We start from the raw sequence: 21270 nt of genomic DNA, 5'->3' as shown, positions 1-21270 counted from the left end.
GTCCTCATAAAGCAGCACTCTCGAGGGCCTCCACTCGTCCCACCATGAGGCAGCAGTCAGCAGCTCTAAAGTCCGGAGAGAGAGAGATGGGCAGGAATGGCAGGGGTGACAGAAAGGAGGACCCAGGAAGGACAGAAGTGGGTGCAGCTGTGGGAAAACTAGCCATTTCCACTTCAGTTGTCCTTCTAACATTAAGTCTCCCATTTTTCCAAAGGAAAATTTTGTTTTCCATTTATGTTACTATGTCTTAAAGTCAATTCACACAAGAAACACATACCAATCTTTCAGAAAATCTCCATGTGCCAGACACCACGGTGTGCCAGACACACAGAACAGAGCAGGTCCCAGCGCCTGCCCTAGGGGGCTGAAACTAATAGGGATCCTATAGGAAGAATCTGTAATTGTACAACTAACTGCCAGTGACAACCAATGTTCTGAAGCAGAAGAGCACAGTGCCGTGAAAGCTACAACACAAAGGACTCAGGAGGGGCCTCCCCAGGCTGAGGTACAAAGCGGGAAGGAGGCAGGGTCAAGGGGCAGAGAAAGAGGGGATGAATGTCCCCCGGCGGCGCAGGGAGAGGCTGGGGCAGGGGAGGGAGAGGCTGGGGCAGGGGAGGGAGAGGCTGGGGCAGGGGAGGGAGAAGGGGCAAGCCGCAGACGGCCGGGCGGGCCACAAAGGGCTCTAGGCCCCTTCGAGGATTCTGAGCTCTCTCCTGGAAGCGAGGAGAAGCCTCTGAGGAGATCTAAGAATGGAAGGTGATGAAAGCAGACTTCGTTTAAAAACGGACCCTGGTCTTCCGAGTGAACAACAGATAAAAGGACGGGAAAAGATCCAGGAAGGAAGACAATCCACTAAGGCCAGAGAGCCTAAGGCAGGCTGCTGCTGGCGGCCACGGAGATGAAGAAGATGAAGACGAAGACACAAGGCAGGAGAGGAAGGACATCGTGACCGTGTGAAGACGGTGGACGAGAGACATGACGCCACACGAGGACGCAGGTTTACGGCCTGCCCAGTCGAATGGATGACGGTGCCACCTCCTGGGAACGGGAACCTGGAAGACCAGGTGAGGCAGACGGGCCGAGCAGGCTCTGCGCGCTCACCGGTCCGCACACCTGCTGATCCAGTAGTTCCCTCCGTCTGCCTCTGCGGTTTCTCCAGTCCACGAGGCTTCCAAACACGCCCTGCTCCGACACCGTATGAGAACCCCCAGGTACAAACAAGGGAATTCCAATAAAATAACTGGAAATAACTTTCACTCTTGACATCCATAGTTAAGCGTTATTTATAGGAAAATATACTTGTAAGATAAAAGATTAGCACAGTCCATAACTCAGAAGACACGAACTGCCACAGCCCCACTCCTAAGGACACTTGCAGGAAGACACGGTGAATTCTGCAGTATCAACTGTAACACCGGCCACCAGGGCCTGAAATAAGGGCCGACTCCCTACTTTTCACAGCATAAAAGCCCTCAGCAACCTTGCAACAGCAGGTCTCTTCTGGAAATGCTGGCCTCTCGTAGCTGCTGGGACAGTGGACCCTTCTGGTTCCCCTTCAACCTCACTGGCCACTACTTTCTAATCTGTTCATCACCCAGTCTTCACACAGGCGCACCCCAGGGCTCAGGCCCTGGCATTCTTTCACACTCTACCTACACCAGCTCTCCCAATGATCCCACCCGGCCTCTGACCCAGAAAATCACTGCTCCCTCGTGAGCGCAGGGGAGTCATCCCCAACCTCCGCCGAGCGCGAGGCCTCCCACCGGCAGCAGCCGGTCCCGCACTCACTCAGCATCTAACGCATGGTCCGAGCACAACATAACATAATCAAAACCAAATGTTTTATTTCCTTCAAAATGCACTGCTTTCCAAGGGCGCCCGAGCATCCTGATTTCGGCTCAGGTCAGGATCTCAGGGCCATGGGATCCAGCCCCATGCGAGGCTCTGTGCTCAGTGAGGAGTCTGCTTGAGATGCTCTCTCTTCTCCCTCTGCCTCTCCTGATCATGCTCCTCCTCTAAAATAAAGAAATAAATCTTTAATTTAAAGAAAAAAGGCGCCGCTTTCCAGAATTTCCATTCTCAGGAAACAGTGCCCCCACACACCCAGCTGCTACGGTCCAAACCAGAAGTCAAACTGTATTCCTCTCTCCCTCCCACTCCAACCCACCAGCAGGTGACTGGTGAAGGTGACTACCTTCAAAATATACTCAGAATCCAACTGCCTCTCCCCACTTTCAACACTGTCACTCTAGACCAAGCTACCAACACCACGCACAGACGACCACAATGGTCTCCTGACCGGTCTGCTTCCTCTTGCCCCTTCTACAATTAGCAGCCTCACATCGTCACATAATGGGGACCTTTGGAAGATGATTAAGGTAATCTAGGGAAGGGCTAATGTTAGCCTCGTCCAGGGCAGCTGGTCATAGTGGAGGGAGAAGAGGTAAAAGGGAGGTAGAAAGGAAAACAGACATGCCCACAGATTCTGCCCACACTTGCACACATCCAATATTCCAGCTTTCTAAGAGGGCAAAGGGAACCCTCCCTTGCTCAGTTCTAGCCAGTGGGGCAAGTCCTCAGTCCTGCCGAACTTGTTCTCCACGGCCAAACCCTCCCATCTGCTTCTGCTTGGCATGTTCCTCTCCCGACGTTTCTGTGATCCCGTCTACCCTTCATTCACACTCAGGTCGGCTGTTCAGAGCCCTTCAAGGATTCCCCATCTACAGAGCCCCGCCCCAACCAGGCTCCCGACCCACTTCCTGTTTTGTCTGCCTTCACAACACTCATTACTACCGATATTTATATCAATTTGTTTGTAAGAGTCATGAGGACAGAGACTTTTGTTTGTCCTACTCATCACTACTGCCCCAATACCTCGTTCAATGCCTGGCACATGGTAGGGATGAAGAAATATTTAAAAGTAATTATTGGATAAATAAAGGAGATAAACACAGGTCACTGTGCACTGGCTTTAGAACCGTAACATCTAACCAGTTATGTGGCTGATGACAACTTTCTCATTTCAACTATTCTAGCTCATACCACTCTCCTTTTCCTGAACTATAATAGTTCTTACCATTCAGAAACCATATAATTTCATGTTTAACTGCTGTCTAATTTATTTAATCAAAATATTTACTGTCTACTCTGAGTAAGACATTGTGTGGGACACACAAAAGTTCATGAAAAACTCAGCATGGCTCAATCCTGAAGAACCATGTGCTTACACTGAGGTTAAATAACACAGAAAAACCCCTGGGCCTTCACTGATACAGCCTCACAGTTATGCCTTATCATGAATGACCCGAGAGGTCCTAAACATGTAGTAATATGCAACATTGCTGAGCACGGATCTGAATCCCTCTCCCTGAGAGTCAGGAGCGAATGAGGCCGGGAACTACCACCAGCATCCGTAGTACAGTGCGATTCAATGATTCGCAACTTATTTTCAATACTGTGACTTGTGTGATAAAAGCTTTCTTTGTGACAGATGGCTCTGAAAAAAGTCACCTGCTAATGATGCTGATCGAAGTGAAGAGAAAAATCAGGAAGTACACTAAAGCAATGGTTTTGTTGCCAGACATCAGAAATGGGGTTTGGAGCAATATGTGAACATGTGAATTCAAAAATGGCTTCAATCTGTGATACGAATGGTCCCAGCACATACTCTATCTACATGCGAACCAAGTGGCTCCTAAAGCTGCCTTAGTGAGTGTCTAGTCCAGTACGGTCCAACAGAATTTTCTGTAATGATGGATATTCTTATATCTAAACTATCTAAGTTTATAAAACTGTTCCAAGATAGCAGCCGCTAGTCACAAACAGCTACAGAACACTTGAAGTGGGGGGTGAGAAACTGATTTTACTTATTTAAATGTAAATAAGCCATGTACACCCATTAGCTACCACACTGGATACTGTAGCTATAGAGAACACAAACCTTTTTCAAGACCTATAGACAACCTAGGTGAAAACTGAAAAAGCATTTCATTTGCCCTGAAAGATATGTATATTGTGTGTGTGTGAGAGAGAGACCGCACACAACACAGGCAACCCCACAGCTTTGTTAGTGCACTGCCTCACAAGGTGAGGAGACTGAGACCAGAGCTAACAGCTAGACAGGCTCAGCACGAACCAAACTGCCTTGGGAAAAAAAAAAAAAAAAAAAAAAAAGCTTTTGTCAACTAATCCAAGAAGGAGAGGCCAAGATAAAACCTGGTGATGGCCAAGGGCCAAATGACTCCTCTGTGGTTGTGGCAGATTGTAGGATCAAGCCTGACTTGTTTTACCAACCCTAAGGCATTAGAGGGTAAGGCTGTTGAAATCCTCGTAATATATAATGACAATGCAGTAAAGACAGAGCAGTTCATTCATACTAAGTTAACAAATTATTACTTTATGGCTCTAGTCCTTTTTCAATCACTACAGGTCTGAAGTGGTCTCTTAGGCTTTTCAGTTATACTCTACTTCATGTGAGCAATGCAGGTGTAATTGTACTTGTGAATTTAAGGATTTAGCAAAGTCAAGGGACTCACAAATACATACAAAAATGAGAGTAATACTAATAAGGCAGAGAGTAATACTAATAAGGTAGAAAATAAGAAGTGTTAAATGACTATCAAAATGCAAGGAAAAAATGAGGTCATTCCAGACGGAGGACAGGCAACAATGGCGCCCTCCACATGCCCAGTGACGGATAGGGAGGGTGAGAGCACCCCAACTCGCTAATGGCACTCACTGAGTCTGTATGGTACTCCATGATCTAATAGGTATATAACCTGCTTTCTAAATAATAGCTCAAAAAAAAAAAAAAAAAAAAGAAAAGAAAAGAAAGAAAAAATATTACGAACTTGATTAAGATTTCTTTCCTGGGCATCAAATATCCATAATGAATTCACCAGTACTTACGGTCCTCTGGACAATACTGAAATAGAAACAAATTCAGATTTTCACTTTCTCTTAAATCATGCTCGGATTATGAGGTAAACACTGATGAGTTACGTGCTGTGAAAAATCCACACGCTTTGGGGTGCCTGGATGGCTCAGTCCATGAGCATACGACTATTGTTCCTGAGGGTGTGAGTCTGAGCCTAACACTGGAAGTAAAGTTTACTTAAAAAAAAAAAAGAAGGAAAAAGAAAAATCCCCACGCTTAAAACCAATAACCAGCTTGTTACTCTTCATTCACCTACAGAGCCAGCCTAGTCGTGATCCTACCCAAAAACATCCTCCAGATAAGAATTTGTTTTAATCTGAAAAACACTCAGGAGAGGTACAGCTCAGGTGCTCTTGGGACTGCTTGGTTCAGGAGGATACCAGTGTTATCAGGGTTAACCCCACACTCACAGCCTCCACTCAGAAACCAGATGATAAGCTTCATTTATAACCAAAATCTAATCTCACTGAGAAGACGGTGTGGTCTGCTTAACACCAAGGAGCTCAATGGTTTCCACCCCAGAGCATTACAAAAAAGCACATGACCCAAACCTGATGGCAAGAGAGGTCCGCTGATGTCACAGCAGCACTGCCTAAGGGGTGAAGGCCAGTCCCAGAACCGCTGCTTTTTAGAGCTCAAGCCCTGACCCTGGATAGTCTCGGCTTCAGTAATAACCAGTAGCAAGAGACACCACATAGAACATGCAATGCCACATACAACATGTAACATTTTTCAAATGAAAATAAGTCCAGGGGCACCTGGGTGGCTCAGTGGGTTAAGCCTCTGCCTTCGGCTCAGGTCACAATCCCAGGGTCCTGGGATCGAGCCCCACATCCAGCTCTCTGCTCGGCAGGGAGCCTGCTTTCCCCCCCTCTCTGCCTGCCTCTCTGCCTACTTGTGATCTGTCTGTCAAATAAATAAATAAAACCTTAAAAAAAAAAAAAGAAAAGAAGTCCAATTTCCCATACACAAAAAAAAGAGTATCAGAATAAACTACAAGGCGCTTGACCAGAGCACAACAGTGCAAACATATCAGGGGATCAGGTACAGAACAAGTACAGTCAATGAAGGCAAAGCCTGGGATTATTTTTGTGTGTTAAGAGGTCAAGAATAATAACATCAACAGAACGAAAGTGAGGCCTCAAACCCTTTTTCGAAAGAGGTCAAAAAGAAATGCTAAGTAAAGGAATAAATGCATAATAACAGGATTTTAAAAATGGCAATAAAATTCTACTTCATATTTAGTAGTATACAAAATAACAATAAATAATGCTAATAATACAGTAGAAAGTGGATCTGTAAAAACTGGCAAGATAAAAAAGATAAACTTAGATGCCTCCCCTGATACAGATGTTTTCAATAAGCAAGAAACTTTTTAGGAGTGCAATAATCTTTTTTATTTTAAAATTTTTTCTTTTTTTTCCTCAAGAGTACTTTTTAAAAATTTTTAATTCCCACTTTTATCACATGCAATAGAAACATTTTTAGAAATAGTTCAGTATTTTTCAAATGACTAGATTATTATTAGTTATCCTTTTGTTGTTAAACACCATGAAGCTACAGAGATTCTGTTATATCCTTACTATGCTATAACATGATTTGTGAAATTCTCTTTTTTATTTTTTTAGTTTATATTTAAATTCTAGTTAGTTAGCATGCAGTGTAATATTAGCTTCAGGAGCACAATACAGTGATTCAACACTTCCACACAGCAGTGCTCATATCACAAGTGTCCTCGCTTGGTCCTTATCACTTCTTTAACCCATGCCCTGCCCACCTCCCCTAGGAAGGCAATAATCTTAATGAGAAAGACAATGTAAAATCCAAGTCACTCTAGATTCAAATGGTGCCTGCAACTACTGTTAATTCCGAAACTAATCACTGAGCGAAAACACTTTCCATGCCCCTCCACTCTGCATCCCTGCTGTTTGCGGCTGTGACGGCCACAGTTCCTCAGAAAATAAAGATGGGTGCAAATTATATTTTTGGAATTATTTGTGTTAGTTATACTCCCCTTTAATGTAAACAATTTCACAAATGAGACAGTCTTAGGCTTGATACAGAATAACATTTTTGCTTAGTCTTCGACCTTAACTCCCAGAATTCCGACATTTTAGTGACACTGGAAAAACAAACGGTAAAATTTCCGAGTCAGCATTGGGTGCTGTTCACCCGACAGAAAGCCTTGCCTCTTGTACAGGAGCCCGGAGAGGACTTCTCAGGAGCCACGGCCCCGGCCGCCACACTGCTCCTCCTCTCCCCAACTCCTCTCCCGTTCTTACTCATCTTCCGAATTGCTGCTAGAATGTTCATCCTTAAATACTGACTGTTTACTGTATCCCACTCAAAAATGGACAGCGGTGAACTTCTGCATGCCGATCAAATGTCTCCTGAGTATCTCGATAAAGAAAGCACAGCCCAGAGGACAGCCTCCGCGGCCCAAGCAGGTCGGTAGTGGCAAAGCCTGCTCACTGCTCACTGCGCTCTCTTCCCTTTACTCCGCACAACATGTAAACTTTTAGCTAGGAAACTGCTACCTGGAATAGAGACTTTCCCAGCCTCCCTTTCGGCCATGTGATTAAATTCTGGCTAACAGAATAGAAGTGAAGCGTCAAAAGAACCTTCTAGAAGTCTTTTCTTTAGAACGGTATGCCCCCTTTCCCCTTTCTCTTCATCCTGCTTCCTGGCATGGAGATGCTGCCTCTGAACAGTGGGATGAGGACCAGACCCTAGGGATGGCGCGGAAGTAAGCCAGAAGCTCTCCGAGGTCTGGTGGAGCGCAGCCAGCACACCAGCCCTGGGCTACCTGGCTTGTTTCTTTACCACAGACAAGGAAACTTATTTAAGCACAGTTATTTGGAGTTCTTCTGAGGTTAATTCTAATCACTGCCTCCATCATTTTACCATTACTGTGCACCAGGCACTAAAGTCCTAAAGCATTTAAAAGATGTGAATAAACATTATTCCCAGGGTCAGGACACCTAAAACCGTATTAGGACAATGGTCTTCACACACATTAAACAACTAGGGCAATGTTAAAGGATTAACAATATTAATTGCTGACTGAACAGAGAAGTCTAGAAAGGCAGGGGCTATTAAAAGATTATCGAGGTCCCCCCAGGAGAACTAGAATTTGGGGAACAGAGATTCAGATGAACAAGCTCAAGAAGAGGCTGAGCCCCGAGGAAGGCTGAGCCCCGAGGAAGGCCGAGCCCCGAGGAAGGCCGAGCCCCGAGGAAGGCCGAGCCCCGAGGAAGGCTCGCTGACCGAAACGCACATGAGTGCTTGGGGTTAGTGAAGACGTAAGCTTGAATGAAGCACAAGTAAGACTGTGTGTCAGCCTGACTGGATCCGGGGATGCCCAGAGTAAACACTATTTCGGAGTGTTTCTGCGTCAGATGAGCGTTCACACCAGCGGACTCAGCAGAGCAGACTGCCTTCCCTCCAGTCCATGGAGAGCTTGAGAGAACAAAACACAGAGGAAGGAGGAATGTGCCCCCTTCTCTGGCCTCACTGATTGGGCTGGGACATGCCATCTTATCTCAGGCTCTCAGACTTGAGCCTTTCCAGCCTCCCACTTCCCCCCCAAACCACCAGAGGCTCCAGCCTTAATCATAAACCACTCTCAGCTTCCTCAAAGTCCTCCTGTCTTCCACCCCTTCGTGAGCTTGGCATCAAAAGCATCAAACTGAGCTGATGATCCTGACTCCAAAAAGTGGGCTGAAGGTTAAAAGTCCCAGAATGGCAGAGTCTGAAAGAACCTTCAGAGACTCAATGTCCTCAAGTTCACAAATGGAGGAACTGGAACCAGGAGAAACTAAGTTCAATGGCACAGTGTTGTTCATGGAGGAGGCAGGACCAGAATCCTGGGGTCCAACTTCTAGTTCAGCCTCCCCTATTTGAACAGACAAATTAAATGACCATGCTTATGTTTCTAATCGAAATAACCTTGAATAAGATGCCCTAAAAATAAAGTTCCTCCATAAATTTGGGGGGGTCCTGCCAACTAAGAAAGATTCTTAGGAAACACACACACAAACACATACATACACACATTTCTATTACAGGGTTTTCTCTGGCTACGAGGTTATCGCTATTAAAAACCCAGAGGGATATGCTAAACTACACTACAGTGTCACAACGTGTCAGGTCAAAGTCATTCCCTCCAAGGGCCTATTTAAACAAACAAAACACAACGAAAAACCCCTTTCCACTTAAATGTAATGTTATGTGGACCCAAAGTCCACCAGTTCTAAAGTTTTCTTTCAATCCAAACACTTAACACTGTCAAAAAAAGGGTCAAGTAAACATATTGTCCATAAACAATGACTAAGCAAAAAATTTATTTAAAGAGATTATCTACAATACTTAAGCCAAAGATGAAAACAATTCAAAGGAGTGTGAAACATAAACAATTTACACAAGATTTAGAAAAAAATAATAAGAGGCCCAACCAAATGTTTTCTTATAATTTTCAGAGATGGTTTTTCTGCACTGCCTATGGCTTTGCACACACCCTGCACCCTCTCTCCCTGTATCCTCAAAGCTCAGGACCAGAGGCTCACAGCGTCATCTGAATTCCTTCTCCCTGTTTCCCTTGAACATCACAGGAAGAAACTTAAAACAAGGGCCACCTATGCACTCTCCGCACTAGCCTGAGAGCCATCCACTCACTCACACATCTGCTAAGTCCCAAGCCAAGCTCTTCTGCTTGCAAGATGGCTAAGTACTGACCCCCATCCTCCGGGACCGTCTGGTGAGCAGACAATGGCCACACACAGTAGGAAGCAGGTAGGGGAGCTCCAGCCCAGCAGGTGGCAGGATCAACTCCCCAGAGCTGGAGCTGGAGGCAGAGAGGGGCCAGGGAACGACACTAAGGGGAGATGCCCAAACTGTGGCATGAAAGGTTCACCAGCCGTTCCCCATGTGAACAAGGGAGAGACGGTCTATGCAAAGTTAACACAAGGGCATCCTGGAGGACCCTCAGGCACTAGTCATAACCTGACTTCACAGGTATGAAGATGTATTGCAGGAACGTTTTTTTTTCACCTGCTTTTGTTACTGAACTCGGGGAGGCAATTAGAAAGAAGAATTAAGCACATATCACCTCCCACCAGCTTTACAGACAACCCTTTCCATTGCCAGTGATCAAAGTGTGGTATCAGACCCCTCATTAGTCACTTCAAGCCCCTTAACCTTTGTGACCTCTCAATGGGCTCTAACTCCTCCACCTTCTTACACTCCTTGGGTCCCTGTGTCATGGTTATTCCAGAAGCCGTGATCTGTACGCCAGCTGTGCCAGCATCCGTGTCCCGGCAGGACTTTTTAAGCTGAACAAGGTCCAACTCTGCCACATCTTAGTGAGGTGACCCAGGAAGGTGCCAGATCTTTCTGAACTTCCGTTTCCACATCATAAATGCCTGCCGAAGACAGCAAACACCACAGCAGAATGCCTGGCCTGTAACAGGTATTCCTGTAACATCGGTTTAGCTCCCTTTCTCCAACACCCGCATCTGCTGTTGCCACAGAGAACTTGACCAGAAGTTAAACAGCACTGGCCCCCATGAACTGCTGAAGGCCAAGTCCAGCACCAAAGCCAAAAGACCCCCCCCACTTATTTCTACCCTGCCTTTCAAGAGATTTCTGTGGATTCAATCACATTACTAAGCCTGATTATACAAAGCCACAGAACCCAATGACGAGAACTAACAGAAACTGCAAAAAGTTTGCAAGGACAACACGCATTGCCTACACGAGAGATTCCTGAAGGTCATGTGGGATAAGAACAGATAACACGAGGCAGCTGTGAGCTGGTGATTATCCCAAGGAATGCTGTTAAGATTTTCTCTCCTTGAAAAGAGAGAAGCAAAATTCTTCTTGGTTATTTTTAGGGTTGAGATAGTAAATGTTTGGCTTAAAATGTGCCATGAATCAAAGGTAATTTTGCTTTTAGTGAGTATGCCTTGGCCAAAACTACTAATTCTACTGGTACTCATCACCTCTCAGTAGATAAAGCAAGTGTGGTAATTACGGACAGAACTATTCCTCTGATCTCTGAAGTAAGAAGAGACTTCAGGCAGAGGGAAGGGACAGGGACAGGCCTGCTTCTAAGGAAGAGCACAGGGCACACAGAGGCCAGGAGAGGAGTGGGGAGAACACACTATGAGCCTTGAGATGCCGCTCAAGATGTTTCTCAGGAGAATAAGCAAAGCCACCAAACTTGAAGACCCAGCGACAGGCAGTGATCCGTGAGGCACTGTTAGTCGTACCTTGGGTCAGAATGGCCCAATGACGAGAGGACAGGAGAGCCTGTGTGGACAATGACGGGGGAAGGAAAGAAGACTGATGGTGGCACTGGTCTGTCTTTTCTCACTTTTCCCCTCTAACCTTCGGCCTATTTTTCCTTTTATATCTAGTGTTGAGAATAATAAATTTGGCTCAAACCTGAGCCAAGGGCAAGACAGAAATGAAATAAGCTGTCGGGAAATTATTCAACCTAGCCCAGCAGCCATGCTGAATCAATTTTCTAATACTTAACACTTTAGTTAACACTTAAAAACTTTTCATTTTTCATCCAGCAAATACTTGTTGAGTCTTTTCTATGTGCCAGCATTGTTCTGGTTGCTGGGAAACATCCGGGAATAGAGGAGGAAATAGATGCCCCAAAATGCTAGAAAATGTAAGCTCCTGCATCCGCGGTGGGAGACAGACAAGCGCTAAGTACAGTAGGTCAACTACACAGCATGTCAGAAGGTGGCTGCCGTAGAAAAAAGGAGAAACAGAGCAAGGTGATGCAGTCGGGAGGCATGGGGTTGGAAGAACTTCCCCCTTTAAAACAGGGGGCAGGGGGCAGGGCAAGCCTTACTGCGGAAGATGAACAGGAAAGCTACGCAGGTATTTGGGGGAATGAATTCCATTACAAAGTACTTAAGGTGGGAGAGGTCCAGGCAAGAATGAGGGCATCTGTATGTCTGAAGCGGGACATGACAGGAAGAAGGTGACAGAATGGAACATCAGAGATGGAACCTGGCACCAAGCGACACGGGACCCCACAGCTATCAGACTCTGGCTTGAAGCAGAAAGAGAGAGTGAGCCCCTGAAGGCATCTTCTGTTTTAATTATAGTGACACTCACAAGGAGTTGTAAAAATAGTACAGACAGATGCCACGCACCAGACTTCCTCAGCGGATGACATCTTTACAGCAGTGCAGAGCACTGCCCTGGCATAAGGCAGGATGACTTTCTAAGGGAGCTGCTGTGGGCGCGCACAGCGTCTGCCTGGTGCGTCCCGGCCTGCAGCACCCGCACGTACGTCATACGCCACAGCCCTATCACAAGGGGCTCCCCACTGCCTGTTAATTCACCCCCACAACCTCTCATCTGCCCCTCACTGTCCTCTCGCCATGCTGAGCAGGTCCCGTAATGGAATCACACCGCATGCAATCTTGGGAGATTCTTTTCTCACCGGGCGTAATGCCCCTGACGCTCGTTCAGGTTGCTCTGTTCCCTTTTCAGTGCCAAGTCATCCTCTGCCCTAACCACCGATGCCCTGAAGAGCCCTTGAGCTGTTTGCAGTTCAGGGATATGATACATAAAGCCACTAGCCAATAGCCGTCTTGTATCGATTCTCTAACATTTCACAAACTTAATTGTTCAGCCAATAAATACTGGGTCGTCTCTATGCGCCAGCATTGCTCAGTTGCTGGTACTTGTGTACAGGCTTTCCTATGGCCACATTTATCATCCCTCTAGGACAAATGGCTACGGGTGTGATTTCTAGCTCATACGGTAATGTATGTTTAACTTTTCAAAAGCAGGCTGATTTCCAGAGCATCTGTACCTTTCTGCATTCTCACCAGCAATGCATGCCAGAGTCAGTATTTCCACATCCTTGCCAGCATTTGGGTTACGTTTGTTTGTTTGTTTGTTTGTTTGTTTTATCACAGCCCCCCCCTTTTAAAAAAGATTTATTTATTTAAGTCAGAGATCAAAGAGAGCACGAGAGCGCATGCACAAGCGGAGGTAAGGACAGAGGGAGACGGAAGAATCTCAAGCAGATTCCCGACTGAACTCGGAGCCCCACATGGGCCACATGGCTGATCCTGTGATCCTGATATCATGACCTGAGCCTAAATCAGACACTTAACCAACTGAACCACTAAGGCAGCCACCCTTCACAGCCTTTCTATGAGGTTTGTAGTGGTATCTCACTGTGGCTTTAACTTGCATTTCCCTAGTGGCTAATAATGCTGGACATCCTTCACGTGATGATATGTTATCCATGTATCTTGTTGAAAGAAATGTGTATTCAAGTCTTTCGCCCGTTTTCTATTGGGATTGAGACCTCGTTGAATTTAGAGAATTCTTTACATATTTTGGATATGTCCTTTGTCAGATAGGAGATTAGAAACAAATTTTCTGCTGGTCAGTGGCTTATCATTTCATTCCTTGAAGAGGGTTTTTTAAAAAGCAAATGTTTCTCATTTTTAGGAAGTCTAATTTATCCATTTGCTTTTTATATGGACTACACTTGTACTGTCATGTCTAAGAATTCTGCCTAAATCTCTTCAAAATATTTTGCATTTTATATTTATATCTATGACCTATAGTTGGGTTACTATTTTTTTTGGGGGGGGTTACTTTTTTTTTTTAAGATTTTATTTATTTATTTGACAGAGAGAGATTACAAGTAGGCAGAGAGGCAGGCAGAGTGAAAGAGGAGGAAGCAGGCTCCCTGCTGAGCAGAAAGCTTGATGCGGGACTCGATCCCAGGACCCTGAGATCATGACCTGAGCCGAAGGCAGCGGCTTAACCCACTGAGCCACCCAGGCGCCCAACTTTTTTTTTTTTTTTTAAATCAACTGTGAGGTTTAGTTCAGGATTTATTTTTCAACTACTAATGTCCAATTGTTCCTGAACCATTTGTTCAAAAGGCTGCCCTTCCTTGATCAAATTGCTTCTGCATCTTTGTCAAAAACCAGTTGGAAGTATTTGCATGGGTCTACCTCTGGGTTCTCTACTCTGTCCCCTGAACTATGTGTATGTTTCTCTGCCAAGGAATGCACTTTTCTTGATTGCTATAGCCATCACCCAAATCTTAAATTTGGTGGTGTAATTAGTCATGAAAAAGTTTACACAGGAAAGTGATGCATTCTGATGTACGTTTTAAAAGACTGCTCTAGGGGCACCTGGGTGGCTCAGTGGGTTAAAGCCTCTGCCTTCAGCTCAGGTCATGATCCCAGGTCCTGGGATTGAGCCCTGCATCAGGCTCTCTGCTCAGCAGGGAGCCTGCTTCCTCCTCTCTCTCTCTGCCTGCCTCTCCGCCTATTTGTGATATCTCTCTCTGTCAAATAAATAAATAAAATCTTTTTAAAATAAATAAATAAAAGACTACTCTACTGTAGTGAGAATCTGCTGTCCCAAGCAAGGGATTCTAGGTGAGGAGCAATGTTGATCAGACCAAGGAGACAGCAAGAAAGGTGGGAAGAATTAGTCAGAATCTGACTCTATTATAAAAGTGGAGACCACAGAATGTCCTCCTGGACTCGTGTGGACTGAGAGGTAAGAGAAGGGTCAGATATGATCTCAAGGTTCTTGACCTGAGCCAATGGACAGACCTGTCATCAACTGAAGTGGGTAAGTGTGACAATGGGGACAGTTTTACAAGGGAAGGTCAGCTCAATTTTTAATATATTAGATGTAAGGGGTCTAGCAGACATTCAAGTAGAGATGTGAAGCGGACTGTGGATACAACAGTCCCAAGGCTAGAGAAGAAGTCTTTCCGCCCTGGAGATACAAATTCAGAAGCTGCAAGCATATTCAAAGTCAGGACTTTGAAAGAGATGGCCCAGGCAAAGTACAAAGCACAGGGCCAGAGGGCACTCCCCTGCTGAACCCGAACCCGGGAGGCAGGAGAGAAGGGCACTGGGAGCCACACACAAAAAATGTCTCCAAGAGAGGGGAACACTAGGTCACGGGGTGCAGGAAAATCAAACAAAGGAGCCTTGAGAACGGAGCAGTGGCATTACTGCGGACCTTAGCAAGAACGGTCTGGGTGACAGAACAGCAAAGACAGACTGCAGGCAGAGGCTAACAACCTTCTCGAGGATTTTACTACATAAGGGAGCAGAAAACCAGCACCAGGAGGGGGGAAGTGAGGAGGGGCTACGTGTGAGTGTGTTTGAGGACAGCACCAGGAACAGCGCGCTTGAACATGGGCAGGAATGACCCGGTGAGGTGAGGGCTGAGGAGGCGCTTGCTGAGGCAGCAGGACGAAGGGACTCTGGGTGAGCAGAAGGAAGGGGGATCGCTGGCTTGTGGCGGAATGTACTGGAAACCCCTGCCTTTGACTCTCCACTTCCTTCTCCTTACTTCCGGGGAGCCAGGCTCGGTGTCATTCTTCCAGTCCACACCCTGAGGCTATGCCGTACTCTGAACTCTCCTATAAAGTCTCTCCCTTCTCCAAGTGTTACGTCTCTGGGACGGACTTCCATGCGAACGTCTACAGACTAAGAAAGGATCATGTCATAATAAAACTAGAAGGTAACATTTGTGTGGAAAGGGGAAAAAAAAAGGACATAAGACAGTATAGAGAATGTGTCTGTGTCCCTCACATTAAGTGAGCACTTACTACATGCCAGGATACAGAGCAGTGAGTAGGACGGACTGGGGCCCCACTGCCTGGTGGCAAGGCCGCAAGCAGGCGAATAGGAAAAACAGCAGGTACTGAATGACGTATTAACAGAGAAGCAAAGCAGGACGATGGGACAGAAGATCCCAGGCCTGGGAAAAGATCCCGAGCTGGGAGCTCAAGAGGGCAGCGATCAGGGAACACACACCATGCAAAGCGGGAACCAGTACAAAGGTTTATGGCAGAAACAAGCCGGACGTGTCTGAGAAACAGAGAGGGCCTGAGCGAGGGGTAGAGGACAGGGCGATAGTATTACTGCCTGCAGCGGGGCCGGATCATGCAGATCTCATTAAACCAGGACACAGAGATGGGATTTCATTATAAACGCAACAGAAAGTCATTGAAAAGAATTAAGCAGGGAAATGGCAATCTGTTTCCACAAAATGAAGTTCTTTGATTTTCTTCAAGAAGTTCCATTCTCTAATAGAATAACAACATACGTTCCTCAAACTGAAAACTCAAAGCAGCCACCAATTTGGCGGAACCCGTGAAATCCTGGAGACTGGGTGAGGTCCCGCTCTGAGTCCACAGGACAGAGCACCGCAAGGGCATGGCAGACACACTCACAGAGCAGCAAGAAGACAGAAGGGAAGCAGCGAGAAAGGGGGGAGACCTCCCGGGGGGCTCCTGAGGCTGCAACGTTCAGCGGAATGGTGACACAGGCAGACAAGGCAAGGCAGGGTGTCACACACAGCACCGGGGCTGAGGACCCACAGTCGGTGAGGGGGTGGAAGGGGCCGGCGGGGATTAGCTGAACCCACGCGGGGATTTTATCGGAGCAGAAACCTCCTCAGATTTCCATTCAGAACAAGCCCTCCCAGAGCACGCACTTAAGAAGCCTGTCCAGAACAGCAATTAACTCTTCACACATACCTAACCGTTACATACACAATCTCCTCCTTAAACAACAGGACACTGATTCTTAAGACCACCTACGTGTCACTTGTGTTAGGAACAGGGTCCTTGAAGACTCCACCAAGACACTGCGTGAAAAACCTCCTGTGAGAAACTGGAACGGCTGGTCACATCCTTCCCCTTCTGCAACGCAACACAGTAAAATAACAAGACAGAAAGGCAGGCACATTTTTGCTCGTTGACCTTCTCAGGGTTTTCTTTTTGTTCAAATATTTCCATTCTCAACTTCCCTCTGCTTTCTCCCTGGTTCCGGCAGGGACCCCGGGACATGGGGTGGAAAACTCAACGCAAGTACCGTCAACTGCGTACCACACGGGTGGCTCCTGTCTTAGCTCTCCGAGTCCTCGCGGGTCTCACGCCCTGGCCACAGTGTCCGCTCCACAACGTGGGCTGGGAGTCCTGCAACATGGACTTAAATCCTGGCTTTGTCCTCACTGGCCGTGTGACTAGAGCAAGTCCCTGACCTTCCCAGCCACATTGCTCTTACGTTTAAGAGGAGAATACCAACTCCAACCTACGAGGATCATTTCGGGGATTAAAAGAGGGCTTTGTGCACAAAAAAGCACTCAGCATACTATCTGGCACATTTTCAACGCCAATCAGTATTCAGTGAGTGTCCCCTGCTATCACTTTTACCACTAGTCCACTGGGGATCTCCACCAAGGGAGGGGTACACATGACATTTAGTTAACACTTTCTGAAGACAGAAGAAGGGAAAGCAGGCTGGGCGTCCTGTGTGTCCAGGGGAATTTTCCACACAGCTGTGCAAAACTCTCTGAACAGCCTGCCCGTGATAACCAGCGGCAGGGACTGCAAGAAACAGGTGGAAATGGACACTCTAGACATCTGCTGCCAAGGAGCAACAGGTTGCCACCCCTAGAAAGCCAGCACAGAAGGCCCTTGACCGTGCCTGGGGCCATGAATGCCCCCCACCGCCGGCTCTCCCACAGCCAGCCAGCATCCCGCCCCTCCCCAGCAGCAGAGCTGGCTCAGGGCCGGGCCATCCTTCTGGACACGGAGACCTCATGGGCCTGACTAGAGACACAACTCGGCACGCGAGGACGTGACATCTCGCTGTCATTCCCAAGCTGTCAGCTCCCCCTGACCGGAGATCACTTTCCAACAGGCTGCTCGTACCACATTCTACTCACCCAGAGTGAACTGAGTCCCACATCTTCAATTCACTCTCCTGGTCTGGTCTAAGACACAAGCAGCCAGTTAATAAATATGTGCACATAAATAGCAGTTCCCAGGAAACTCAGGTTCAAAGCTAGCAGGAAAAAGCAGCACACTTCAGCAAGACACAGAGAAGAGCCCTGAGCCACTGCTACGTCCAACCTCATCGTTCTGCTGCTACCTCCGGCCACTTTTCCTGAGTGCTCCAAACTGGACCAGCCCTGGAAGTTTTAGGATAAAAAATGTGTTACTTGCCACAGCTGCATTTTTAAGAAAATGTATGTGCTAAAGGAGAAAAAAAGGTTTCATATGTTGCCCTGCTGAGAAAAATACACATCCAAGTAATTCCAGAGAGAAGGAGGGTAATCAATTCTCTCAGCTACTAAAGAAAACAAAGGTCTGGGAGAGCAAAGTCTCACTAGCGTGTAAGCCGGGGCTGTGGCCACTCCTGTGATCACCATGGGCACTCTGGGAATATGGGACAAAATGCAAAATGCGTGTAACTTCCCACCCAGCAATCTAGTTTACAAAGACTCACCTAGGGAGACATCACTGGTGGCAAACAGCACAATGAAATGTGCAAAAAAAAAGGTTTGGTTACATAAATTATGACACATCTACCCAATAAGAAAGTGGCCAGAAGAATACAATTTACTGACACAGAATGGTGTCCTCCACGTAGAGGGGGACAAGATAGATTACCAAATAGCATGCGGAGTATTTTATCATTTACGTACAGCAAATCCCTGTACAAGGGTGGATGTGTGTAAAGCTCCTGGAAAGGTGTTCATCGAGACATTCACAGCGGTCACCTTGGGCAGGGGAACTCGGCGAGTTTTCCCTTGTTCTTTCCCACACGGTCCAATTCCTCAGAGTAACATGTATTCCTTCCCCCACAGCAATAAAGTTGTATTTTTAGGGCACCTGGGTGGCTCAGTCAGTTAAGTGTCTGCCTTCAGCTCAGGTCATGATCTCAGGGGTCCTGGGATTGAGCCCCACATTGGACTGCGTCAGACCCTCTGCTCATTGGGGGAGTCTGCTTCTCCCCTTGTCTCTACCCCTGCTCATGCTCTCTCTTTCTCTAAAATAAATAAAAATGTTTTTAGAAAAAATTAAAGTTGTATTTTTAAAGATGCCAGAAAAGAGAGGATACCCATAATGCACAGCACATATTTCTCAAAAATTATATTTCAAGTGAATATTTGTATTTTGAACCATTTTTGCTTTTAACATTATAATTTGATATGTGTTCCTACTAAATAAATATTGAACCTTCCATACAACAAAATTTTAACTTACTTGGGAAGAAAACTTTATCGTAATCAAAATATTTATATATTTTCCAAGTGCTTATACACATACTAATGTTCACAAACTTGATACAAGGGACAGAATAGTTCCCATTTAAGAATAAAGAAAATGATCTACAGATTCTACCTGACTCACCTCAAAACGGGTCTAAGATGAGACATAGTTTTCTTAACCCCCATCCAACATTTAGAATGTCTAGCAGGAACTGGCTTGTTCAAACTTCATTATATCCAAAAGGCACCTACTGCAAGGCACCTGGGTGGTTCAAAGGGTTAAGCCTCCGATTCGCGATTTCCACTCAGGTCAAGATCACAGGGTCAAGGGTGCCTGGGTAGATCCGTGGATTAAGCCTCTGCCTTTGGCTCAGGTCATGATCGTCAGGGTCCTGGGATGGAGCCCCGCATCGGGCTCTCTGCTCACAGGGGGCCTGCTTCCCCCCCCCCCTCTGCCTGCCTCTCTGCCTACTTGTAATCACTGTCAAATAAATAAATAAAATCTAAAAAAAAAAAAAAAATGCAGGGTCATGGGATGGAGTGCCCCCTCCCCTTGTCCTGTCAGGTTCTCACTCCGCAGGAAGTCACCTTGTACCTCTCCCTCTGTTCCTCCCCCAGCTTGTGCATGTGCACATAGTATCTCTCTCCCTCTCTCTCTCTCTCTCAAATAAATAAAATCTTAAAAAAGAAAAATAAAAAAGTACCCATTGCTTGTCTTCTATGGTTCTGGAGGACTTTTGGAATAAAGACACCTGCATTCAAAGAGCATTATTTACTCCTTGAGTTAGCCAAACTGGCCTGCATAATCTCCTCTCCCTTCCTTTGGAATTTCCATCCACCTTAAAGATAAACAAAAGTCAAAAGTTAACAATCTCAAGTGTTGCTTTTTATTGTTCCGTTTTTAATGTTTCAAAACAGAGTAGTAGCATACAAGCACTCTTGAAACCTCCTCTCAAAAGTAGCAGAAAGTTACCAAGGGGGGGAAAAAATGCAGAAATATAAAAGACCCTGCCCACAGGCTCACATTCCCCAAGTAGACTTGTGGCTCTGCCGCCTGTTTACCCAAGACACCTGAGCCACATTTACCCCTATTATATTATATTATATTTTACCCCTATTATATTATATTTTCCACATTTACCCCTATTATATTATATTATATTTTACCCCTATTATATTATATTTTCCACATTTACCCCTATTATATTTTCCTCCTACATGCTTCATTATTTTCTAAAGTTTTATTTACCAAACTATGAATATGAAATAATAGCATTCCTACTTTATAGTCATCAACATATTTGCAACCACAGCTCTTTAGTACTATCAGATTCAGAGTGTTATTAGTTTTCCTTGAAAAAAGCAAAGGCACTTAGGATTTAGCCCTAAATATGTCACCCCCTTATCAAGCTATACTGTCCTTGTGTTTTTCAGAATTAAGGGCTTAAGTTTTAAGAACCCACTTTCTTCCTGGGTCCAGGAGAACTGAGGGCCCCAGGATAGGAACCACTGGTTTCTGAAAAGTAGGCAACCATGTTCAAGGAAAATAACAAAAAAATAAATCTCTACATCAAAACTTGCTAGTATGAACACAGTCTCTGAAAGCAAAAGCGAACGGGGAACCAACAGCTCTGTGAAGCAGAATGCTGTTAAAGGAAATCCAGGATGACAAAAAAATGTGCTACAGAAACAAGGAGGCACCAACTTCACACAAAGGCATTCTCCTCTACCACATTGTTTAGGAAGATACCAATTTTATAAATCAAACAGCTATTGACTGGAGCTGAAAGCAAGTTAACATAACTTCATCACTTATAAAATGCTTTCTTCTTGCCTCCCACAACTCTTAAAAACTGAATACACACTGCTGCCTAAATCACAGAAAGGGAAAAGCAAACCATTTTTTTTTCCTCCTGGCCCCAAAGGCCTACGTTTTCATTTCAAGTAACTGTCCCTCAAAGCTCTATAGTCATTAGTCCTGCTAATAATACCATCAGATGAGACAAAACCAAGCTTCACGAAAATAAATTTAAAAACTAGAACTGAGAACTGAAAAAAAGAAAATCTACTCTAAAAACTGCAAGCAATAAAATCCTGTAGGTCAACACAGATAGTAACTAAACACCTGCTGGTCCTCAGCGTGCCATTAACCAGGAGCCAGCCTGCCCTCTCAGGTATCTCCCGTCCTCTTCAACAACAAACCAGTTTTTTAAGGCTATTATTTCAAGAGATAGAGCTCATTGCACAAC

The 21270-nt window shown here is 45.7% G+C and overlaps 1 protein-coding gene and 1 long non-coding RNA gene across 6 annotated transcripts in view; both read right to left on the bottom strand.

Annotated features, from left to right (window-relative positions):
- CYB5A (cytochrome b5 type A) overlaps positions 1–21270 on the bottom strand; it is a 37240-nt gene that overhangs the window by 12233 nt on the left and 3737 nt on the right. The gene's annotated exons all lie outside the window — the stretch shown is intronic.
- On the bottom strand, positions 1820–19698 carry LOC309847856. The gene is made up of 2 exons (XR_014302677.1): positions 16563–19698; positions 1820–2015 (listed from the first exon to the last, which is right to left on the bottom strand). It is a non-coding gene; the product is annotated as an uncharacterized lncRNA (long non-coding RNA).

The sequence above is a fragment of the Mustela nivalis genome (assembly GCF_964662115.1).
Source record: "Mustela nivalis genome assembly, chromosome: 14".
Lineage (NCBI taxonomy): Eukaryota > Metazoa > Chordata > Mammalia > Carnivora > Mustelidae > Mustela > Mustela nivalis.
Note: the sequence above shows the minus strand (reverse complement) of the source record. Positions and strands in the feature narration are given on the sequence as shown.